This window comes from Lathyrus oleraceus, chromosome 5, assembly GCF_024323335.1.
Source record: "Lathyrus oleraceus cultivar Zhongwan6 chromosome 5, CAAS_Psat_ZW6_1.0, whole genome shotgun sequence".
Lineage (NCBI taxonomy): Eukaryota > Viridiplantae > Streptophyta > Magnoliopsida > Fabales > Fabaceae > Lathyrus > Lathyrus oleraceus.
This window is the reverse complement of record NC_066583.1, coordinates 628,821,510-628,832,319: the sequence shown is the minus strand read 5'-3', so window position 1 is coordinate 628,832,319 and position 10,810 is coordinate 628,821,510. Positions and strand designations below refer to the sequence as shown.

At 40.7% G+C, this 10,810-nt stretch overlaps 1 pseudogene; it reads right to left on the bottom strand.

Moving 5' to 3' along the window:
- Positions 1 to 9,792: 9,792 nt before the first annotated feature.
- Positions 9,793 to 10,604, bottom strand: LOC127082546 (enhancer of mRNA-decapping protein 4-like; annotated as a pseudogene).
- Positions 10,605 to 10,810: the final 206 nt, after the last annotated feature.

Below are 10,810 nucleotides of genomic sequence, written 5' to 3'. Positions count from 1 at the left end.
ATTGCTGAAACTTAGAGTGTTGCAGGCTGTGATATTGGCGACCACCCCATCGAATTGGCCAACCGTTATATCTTGGGTAACATGAGCCTGAGCAAGCACTTTCAGTAGAGCCTCCCTATGAGCTTCGGAATTCAGAAATAAAGACAAGATAGATATTTTTGATGGTGTTTGATGTAACTGATCAACTATCTTGTAGTCAGATTTCCTTATTATCCTTAGGAACTCACTTGCTTCATCTGTTTGCACAGCCGGCTGTGCCCCTCCATGCTCTGGGGTATGATTTATATTTGCAGCTTCCCTTGTTGGCTCTTGAGGGTTCACATTAAAATTGGGAGTATAAATCCGACCACTGCGGGTCATCCTGCTTGTCCCTGCGATGTTAGTGATGTCGGTGTCAACATTCTCCAAATCTTTCTTACTTTCAGTAGCTTTGGGCTTTCCATCTACCACTCCATCTACCACTGTTATGTCGTACTTCCAGGGTACCTCCTTGGTGCTTTCAAAAGGAAATGGGGTAGGCATGCAAACTACCACGGGTGATGGATGAACAACATCTCTTCTGTGATAAGTTACCTCAAACGGTTCTGATATATTAAAAACGGGTTCAATGACTGAAACTTCCTCGTTTGTTGTTGGACCACAAATTTGTAAAACACCTTGATCCATCAAGTTCTGAATGTCATTTAGTACCACTTTACATCCTCTTGGATGAACGGCACATTCCTCACAGTTGTCGTGACATGTATCAATCAATCTAGCCCCCATCAATCCTGTATGAAGCGCTAGCAACGGAGTTTTAACATCTTCCACATTTTTGATTATACACACATCAGAAGCATCCTCGACGACATTAACATCACCATGCGCTGGCAAAGGGTTATTTTTGACATTGGGTCCGACGTCTCGAAATGAAAGAATCTTCTTCTCAACCAGGTCTCGCACAATATGCTTTAAAGCATAACATCCTTCTAAATCATGTCCAGGGGCACCCCCATGGAAAGGACAATGGGCATCTGGATTGTACCATGGAGGTAAAGGATTTGGTGGAGGACCCAAAGGTCTGGGAGTCACCAACCCTTTCTGTAGTAACGATGGGTACAATTCAGTGTATGTCATAGGGATTGAAGCAAATGGAAGTCTACCTCTCTTTACCCTATTTTGATTTCGAGGATTTTGTGGACGAGGAGCCTGTGCCCTTGGCTGTTGGTAAGTAGGTGGCGCGGGCGCTTGCTGGTATACTGGTTTTTGTTGAATGGGTTGATAGACATGAGCTTGTGACTGGTTGAAATTTGGTGTGACTGCTGCCACATATGGTTGTTGAACATATTGTACTGGATAAGTTGGTTGTTGTTGAGAAAATTGGTGTTGTTTCTTCCATGAATGACTCCTCCTTTGACTGGTTGACACTGCATTTGTATCACCCTCCTTCTTTCTTTGAAATCCTCCAGGAAACTTTTTGGCATTACTACCAGATGTTTCAGAGGTAGTCATCATCTTTCCATTCTTCAATCCAAGCTCGACCTTTATGCCCACGGCGACCAGGTCAGAGAAGCTTGCAGATACGCTACTCACCATTCTTTCATAGAACATAGGTTTGACTGTATCCATGAACCAATCTGCTAATTCCTTCTCAGCAAGGGGTGGTTCGACTTGCGAGGCCACTTCCCTCCATCATTGTGCATATTCCTTAAAAGACTCATTATTCTTCTGGGACATGCTGAGCAATTGCCTCCTATCTGGGGCCATATCCATATTATACTTATAATGTTGGATGAAAGCATCAGATAAGTCTTGGAAACAACGAATCCTACTCTGATCAAGGCTTAAGTACCACTTAGAGGGAGCACCCCTCAAGCTGTCTTGGAAGCAATGTATCATAAGTTTGTCATCCTCTACATGCGCAACCATTTTTCGATAGTACATAATAAGGTGACTCTTAGGACATGAGTGGCCCTCATACCTATCGAAATTTGGGGTCTTGAACTTCGCAGGAATCACAAGACCTGACACTAAGCACATCTCCTTAGCAGTAGCACCAAAAACTTGGTCACCTTCCATAGCCCTCAATCTTTTCTCAAGAATCTGGTAATTCTCCTTCATCCCTCTTATGTCTTCCTGCCTTTCCTCATCTTCGTCTGAAAAGTCCGGAGCATGTTGTTGATCCTCAAAGTAAGGTTGCACATGTGCACGAACGAGAGGAGGTGCGAACGTGTGGACCACCGGATGATTTTCATTGATGGTCGGTAGAGGAGCCGTCTGCTGAGCGGATTGTGCAAAACCAGGGGCGCCTTCAACTGGAGGTGTGAAACCGGGAGGTAAACCATAGGTTGGCCAAATGGTTGGTATTGTCCTTGCAGGTTGGGGTTCAATCGTGGGACTGGCGATTTCTGAAACGACCATCGTTTGGGCGTCCAACTTTGCCCTAATGACTTGTAGTATCTCCATGACCTGACCCATGTTTCCACGTAGGTCTTTGAGCTCTGAGCTCACTCGCTCCAATTCTTGTTCTTTTTCAGCCATTCTCTGTCTTGCTCTGGCACGAGTATTATACTGGTGTTGAAAATTCAGCGTGAAACTGGAGGAAGAAAGGACAGAATGAGACTCTGTTTTGAAAATGCATGAATGCATGTATGGATGCATTTTGTTTGCAAAACTCTTGGTTAGTTTCAATCATTCATTTCAAAAATGTCACAACACTTGTTCGCAAATATTTAAAATAATAAGGAAATGAAACACAATAAAATGAACCTCAAAAGCGATTTTCATTAATCTCATATCAAAGTTCAAATACAAACAACGTGCTCATGACTTATGGGCCTTCCGAACCGTAGCAAGGTCGGTAGTTAACCCTTCTAACATCGCCTTACAAAACTTAATGAAATTAAAGACTTGATGCAGGGTGTTCTCTGGACACATGCACCAATCAGCTTCTTGCAGCTTCTCAGGTAGCTCTCGCATGATGGAACTCGCAAATCTGGACAGCTTCAGAAATTTGCCCTTCTACTCAGTGTAAAGCCCTTGGAGATCTTGGATGATGCGCAAGTCTTCAGCCTTGGTCACCTCTATGTCCCTATAGAGGTTTCTCCAATATCTGCATTCACCTAGCAACACCATATAGGCAGCATCCTGATCCCCACCTTCAAGTGCCTGGATTCTAGCATCGGCTCGTTCCAAATGATATTTCAGCCGTGTGCAAACTCTTTCTGACTCTTCAGTCTTCAGCTTCTCGCGTTCCAGAGTATCCTTGTATTTCTGAATGGTATTCTCCAGTTCACGAGTACGAATCTCAGAAATCAGTCGTGCTTCCCTTTTCATTTCAAGGGTCAGTTCCAGAGTCTTGTTGAGTTTTTGAATCCGGAGTAGAGCTCTATCCAACTCCTCTTCCTTTGATTTGAACACAGATTTAGTGCTATAGAGCGCTTGTCCAAACTTTTCTCTCCTTGCTTCAGACTCTCTAGCTCTTTTGTTGGAGATTTCAAGCTCTTTGTCCTTCTTTTGTTGATCGTCTTTCAAGTTCCCATTCTCTATCGAGAATCGGCCAAGCTTGATTCTCAAATCAGCATTTTCCAACTCCAACTCCTTGATACGGGCATTGAGCTTCTCTACATCTTCAGGTAATATGGGTTCTGGCTCAGGAACCAATGGATAGATAGAAGGATCAAATGGAAAAGGGAGTTTAATCATCTGAACCCTCTCTCTAACCCAACAAGTGTAAGGCTCTTGGGCAATGGCATTTCTCTTACCCAACTCCTTACCTTTTCTGATAGCTGCTTGCCAAGATCTCTTGATCTTTTTCACCATGGGATGATCCGCTTCAGCACTATGTAAGATGAAAGGCTCTAGAGCTTCAGCTTTTGGAGGGCCATTCATAGGGTATCCATGCTGCCTCAGAGATAGCACAGGGTTATAGTTGATGCAACCCTTGGTTCCTATCAAAGGCATATTGGGGAAGTCTCCAATGCTGACAATCACATTCTCGGTTTCCCAATCCTTGATATACCACTGAACATGACTGGAGGTGAGGGAAGCTAACTTCTGGAAGGGCTTGAGTTCCTTTGAGACAAAAGGACCTTCTTCGGGCATATGGGATCTAAACCAAACATGCAACAACTGCGCACAACATAAGACGATTCCTCCCTTCTTCTCATGACGATCATGGAGAGTGTAGTAGAGATTTGCCAAGAGGAACAGTACAGGGTTACCAGAGAGGAAAATTCTCACCGCCAGGTGGTCCACAAAATGGTCCATATTTGGGAAGAGAACTATCTCATATACCAACACGGCTAACACAACATAAAAGGCTTCCCAATTCCCTTCTTTTTCCATCTTCTTGGCCTGATCTTCCAAGAACTTCCTAGAAAAACAACTGAAAGGTCCTTTCACATCCCAATTGTCCACGACTTCGGAAACTTTCAGACCCAAAGCTGAAGCTATCCTCTTGGGAGGAATATCTTCATCGAGCTTAGGAAATGGATTATGATCCTTCAAATTCCGGCCTATGATCCTCTCAACCTCCTCCAAGGTAGGAGCCAACTAGAAGTCAGAAAACGTGAAACAACGTAGAGGTGGATCATAGAACTGAGCAATAGTCACTACGGTCATCATGTCCATCTTCTCATTTAGGATGTCCATAATTCTTCCATAGTTTTGTACAAAGCTGTTGAGTTTGATCGGTGTTATTTTGGCATTCAACTTCTACAGGATGGTAAGGTCCACGTTCTTGTATTTGAACTGAAAAGTGCCTCTTCTCTCAGGATTCATCTTGCTAACAAGTCTTGGATTCCTGAAATAATGCGAAACAAACTAAGAGTTTTGCTTTTTATGCGTATGCAATGAATGGATGGATGCAATGTTTTTTTGTTTTTTTCTTTGGATAGGTTCAAAGGTCGGAGGTATGGATAAATTTGATTGCTTTTCCAAAACGGGGTTCTCACCGGGTATGATCTAGAGCTTTGTTACAAAGGATCCCCAGAGTCATTGATTCACAAGAATGTTTGACGCTTACGGGAAATACTTTCCGGTCGTCAACACCATCAAGGGAATCTATTCTGGGTGAGGTTCTCGTACCGACTCTTACGAAGTATTCACCTCGGGAGTCCGTACTATGCAACCATCGACTGGGTTCTAGATAGGGTACTCAGAGTCATGGATTCAAAAGACTGTTAGACGCTTACGGAAAATACTTTCCGATCGTCAACTCCATCTAGAGAATATATTCTGAGTGAGGTTCTCGTATCGATTCTTACGAAGTATTCACCTCGGGAATCCATACTACGCAACCATCATTTCTAGTTGGCCAAAGGTTCAATGTTCTAAAAGGTCCTTAGAGTCATGGACCCCTTTGAAACATCGAAGCTTAAGAGGTATACACCTCGGGCGACAATATTTGCAAAAGAATCTACTCTAAGTGAGGTTCTCGTACCGACTCTTACGAAGTATTCACCTCGGGAGTCCGTACTACTCAACCATCGTCTTATCTTATGTTTTTTCACTCTAGACTCGGGTGTAGAGTCTTTCCCACATGGTTTGCAATCAAAATCCAAGTACCCAACACGGTGGAACCAATATACAACAAATATCAATATAACAATAAAGATATTAAAAAGCAATAAATAAGGGAAAAGCCACATAATTAAACAAACAAAGGCACATAAACGTCCTAACTAGGCTTGACTCACTTAGGGATTGTTGTCCCCAGTAGAGTCGCCATCTGTCGCACCTCGAAAAAATGGGGATACGACTTTAAAGCGAAGCGCAATCGCATGCTCGCAATGATGGACTGAACAGAGTCGCCACCGAACTTTATTTATTCCCAAAAATGGGAAAGGGAAAATATCGATAAAACCCCTAAGAGAAAGGATAAGATATGGTCATCGCAACCAATATCAGGGTTCGGGAGTCGATTACGTAAGGGGAAGGTATTAGCACCCCTCACGTCCGTTGTACTCAACGGGAACCATTAGGTTAGTCGTGTGCGTTAATGTTAGTTGAAATATTAGGCTTATCGAATTATTAGGTGGGAAAGAAAGAAAGGATGAGAAGAGAATGTTTTTTTAGATTTTTGACGAAGGACTAAACCTAAGTTTTTTTATTAGTGGGCCTGACAAGATTTAAAAATCCTGCTCCTACGTATCTCAAAAGAGAAATCAAGGCTTACGTAGTTCTGGGTAGAAAAATGTTTGTTTGTTGGTCGATTTTAGCGAAAGCTATACTGTATTAATCGACGAAAACATTGTTTTACCCAAAACAGATGAGGAGTGGACGCATACCACACATCGAACGGATTTATAAATCTACATTCAGAAAAGCGTCATTTATCTCGACTCAACAATCGTGGCCGAAACATTGTTTTGTATCACTTAAGACAATATGTCTCTCATTTATGAAAAAGGTTTTTGATTAATCGCACGACGGCGAGAAAAGAGTTTGATTGGTTGGATGTATTTTGAGTGATGGCGAGAACTTGGATGAGCGAGATATACATCTCGAATCCTAGTCTCAGGAGTGCGTGGTACACACCACGTTCCATTTCCACCTTATTTGCAAAAAATGTTTAATAAGAATTAAGTGTTTTGAATTTGATTGAGAAAGGGTTTGAAGAAACCGCATTGACAATTTTAGACGATGGCGAGAGCCAAGATAGGCGAGGCATACGTCTCGAATCTTAATCTCAGGAGTGCACGGTATACACCATGTTCCATTTCCACCTTTATTGAAAAAGTGTTAAATAAGAATTAGGTATTTTGAGTTTTGTTGTGAAAATGACTTGACCCTAGATCAAGTATTGATGGACGTTTAAGAGAAATTTGAATGAGTGTTTGAGAGAAAACAAAGTGGATAAATTTGGATGATGGCGAGAGCTAAGATAGGCGAGGCATACGTCTCGAATCTTAATCTCAGGAGTGCGCAGTATACACCACGTTCCATTTCCATCTTATTGAAAAGGTCTTAACTATGAATTAATATTTTTTGAGTTTTTATTAAGAAAACTGGCTTGACGTTGAATCAAGCGTTTGATGAAAGTTTGAAAGAAATGGAATAGAATAGGATGGAGAAATGAATTGATTTGTTTATTGAGAAAATACTCGACATTGGATCGAGTCATTATTTTTTATCTTTTGGAAATGGTTGATTTTATTCTTGTGTTAGTATCTAACTAAACAGTCAAACAAATAAAGAAATAAAACAGTACAAAATTATTACACATCAGGGGAGTGGGGTACATTTTGTCAAATGGGGATCCAAAATCATGAAATAATTAAATCGGGCCCAAACAACAAATAATGCAATTTATGAGTGTAAGTGCAAGAGAACTGGCTCATTGTAAGAAAGCCCAAGAGTAAGCTATGTGAGGTTGATGGTGATGCTTAAAAAGCAATCGACTTACAAGGGTATGGAAATGGGTATTAATAACCTAAAATTAAAATAAATAGCAAGGTACTATATAGAAAAAGAAATTAAATAAAATAATAAACATAACAAATATAAACACAAAAATTGGCTATCCCCAAGTATCGAACCCGCTCCACTAAAGACCATGAAACTGCCCTCTCTCCACTAGACCACTTATGATTAATTATTATTTACAATAACAACTTGGGTATATAAGCCAGAAAAGATTGGAATAAAAAATTAAAAAAACAAAAACTAAAATAATAATAAAAAAGGTATGTTGGATTACCAAAAAAAACCCAGCCGCCTGGCTGTTGGATTCTAGAGGTTAATGGATTGGGAATACCAAAAATGATATGTTAATGTACAGTATTAACTAAAAATACCATTAAATAAACATGGGAATATTAAACATAAAATTTTTAATGGTTTCAATGTTTACTCTGTTTAAAAAATAAAAAAAATAAAAAAATAAAAAGAAAATGGTGAGAGGTACTGTAACAGAACCTATTCATCGTCCTCAATCCCTCTCAATCTCACTCACAAAATCGCTCTCTCAACCTCACTCCCAAAATTGCTCTCTCAACCTCACGTCTCTCTCATCAAAAACCGTCTCTCAAATGCGCTTACACTAGCCTCAATCATTCGTCCTCAACCTTCTCCCTCTCAATCGCGTCCTTTTCTCGCTCCTCATCTCACGATTCTAACCTCAATCGCTCATCACCTCTCAGTCTCTCTTACTCTAAAATGCGAGAATCCATGGATTTAAGGAGGAACAAAAGGAAAAGGCTCACCTTCGGTGGTGACGACGGCGACGGTTACGCTTTACTCTTCTCTCTTCGCCTCTTCGATCCAGGTATTCGATTTTGGGATTTAGGGTTTTTTCTGAGATTTTTTTCGCCTCTCAATTTTCGTCCCCTCTTCTCTGATTTTCCTCACTCCTTTTATGTCCAACAAATTTAGGGTTTGGGATTGGCTTATGCATATCAAAACAGGTGTCTCTGCAAACTCCTTTTGATGTGCTCAGTTGGGATTGCTCTATTTGATGCTAGATCTTGGAACGGTAATCTGAGCCTGTGCTTTTCATTTGAACTTTTGTCTCCATTCCATTTTGGGATGTTTCTTGATATTTACTGCCTTTGCTAATTACCTTGTTTTTTTACTGTAGTGACAACGAGAATCTTCATGGCCTTGGTTTAACGCTCCTGTATTGTGTCTATTCTGTTTTTCTTGCTTTCTATTTTTCTGTTACAATTTGTGTTTTGGTTTACTCATGGTATGCATTGCTTGGTGATTCACTTCATGCTTTTAAGCTTGCAATGCGTTTATGACCTGTATTCTGCAGTATGACTCTTCCTCCTTCGACTTGGTATGCTTGATGTAATTTGTGTGTCGTATAACATGTAGTGGAGCATTGCTGTTTGTAGTATCATGATGACATTGCAGGTCCATTTGGCATGATGACGAATTGGAATGCTTATGGATTATGCTCATGGAGGATTGCAATTGCTGCAGGTCGCTTCATGTTTTGACTTGGCTCAAGATTGCAAGTTTGTTCTGTCTTGGTGTGTTTTTGTGCAGGTCACAGGTTGTAATTTTGGTGAAATTCGTTGGACAGTTGGAAGTTCGGTTTCACGAGCAAGACGTTCAGCAGCATCCAATGCATTGCCGGTTTGAGTTGCATACAATATGAGAAGCTTATGCTGGCGCTGCATCTCTCCTTGGTCTACTATGAGATTAACCAAACTCTTGGTGATTAAATCATGGACAATGGCCATTACTTCTTCGGTGTTACCGACTCGCTTTTGATTAACAGTCTCTTCTTCACTACCCACTTAGGTACGGTGTCTTTCTTCCATTTTGTTCATAAGTCACAAAAGGAGACTTCCTGATCTTGTCATCTGGAAATTCTGCAGGTGTTATGCTCAAAAATGAATCAAGTCGACCTTCCTTTCTATTGTAACTCCGACATCATTATAATCCCGGTCGAAGTCATATATCATGCCATTGATCTTGGCTTCAGCAAAGGATTTACCATCAACCAGCATGCTCCAAACAACTTTGTTAATTTGCAGAGATATCCACATAGCATACGAAGGACTTTTGTTCTTCTCCTTCTCTGCCAACCTTAGTTGCGCAGCTTTTTGAAGAGCTAGCCTTAGTGCTACAGATGCTGCCTTTCTAGATTTTTGTGCACTTAATAGCTCTCTCTTCAATCCCTGGACCAGCATAGATCTTCCACCAGTTATCATCCATGAGTTGCTTTCCTTTTCAGCATGTACATCTCCAGAAAAGTCGCACCAAAGAGACAATTTTCTAATATCATCAAGAAGCAACTTTTGTTCCCTCTGTCTTTTTCAAGATTAATTTTTGCAAGCTTGCTTTTATGAGTTTTGAATTTTAAACTTGTGCTTCTTTATTGGTTTCAGGTGGTACCGTAGCAGCAAATACTTCAACCTGAACGTGGGTGACGGCGGCTGAAGCATTGGCAGGTGTGTTACATTCTGATATTGACGGTCTATCAGGAGCATGAGAAAGCTGGCTGATGCCGCAGGATAATTGTTGTAGAAGAGATAAAAGTACTCCTTGGCTTAATGGCATCGGTGTCATCGTCAATATACCAGTTAAACCAGCCTGAGAACATAACCAAGAAACTATTGAAACGTCACTTCTATGAAGGGCTCCAGTAAATGCTTCCTCGAATTTTTGCTCATTTATTAACCTTGATAATTCTTTGGTAGGATCCTCGGTAATCTCATGCAAGCCGTTGTTGACTTGTGTTACAAAAGGATCAGCAGCCACTTTGGAGTTAGCTTCCATTTCCAACAGTTTACGTTGGTCGTCAGCCAATTGCCCGCTCAAAGTTTGAGTGATTGATGATGTTGAATTAATTGTTTCCTTCAAAGTGATGGCTAGCGGAGAATGAGTAGAATCATACTGCTGTTGAATAGCAGTTGTGTGGTTCAGAAGTCCATTCTGAAATGTGCCATCAATTTGTTCAAACATTGCTTTGCAAGACTTCTCAAAAGCAGGAACTAATGTAGCTTCCACACTAGTCTTAAGTGCTTCCTGAAGAACCTACTTGCCAGTAGTTTGAAATTGTACTTGTATCTGCCTAGCCATTGTAGCTTCAAGTTTTGAACTAACCGATTTTTCTAGTTGATTCAATGCTTTGTCTCCCACCCCCTTCTGGAATGACTCCGTAACAGATGTTGTTATTGCTTGTGTAATGTCATGATTTATGTAGATATGTATGTTGCAATTTGGTTCATGGTTATGTAATGACCTAGATATGAATGTATGGTTGAATATGATCTTGAATGTATGGTATTAATGAATGAATGAAAATTCGGTTGAAACTTGATTTGATTTGAATTTGGAGAAATGTTTGTAAAAATGTAATAAGAATGGTGAGACC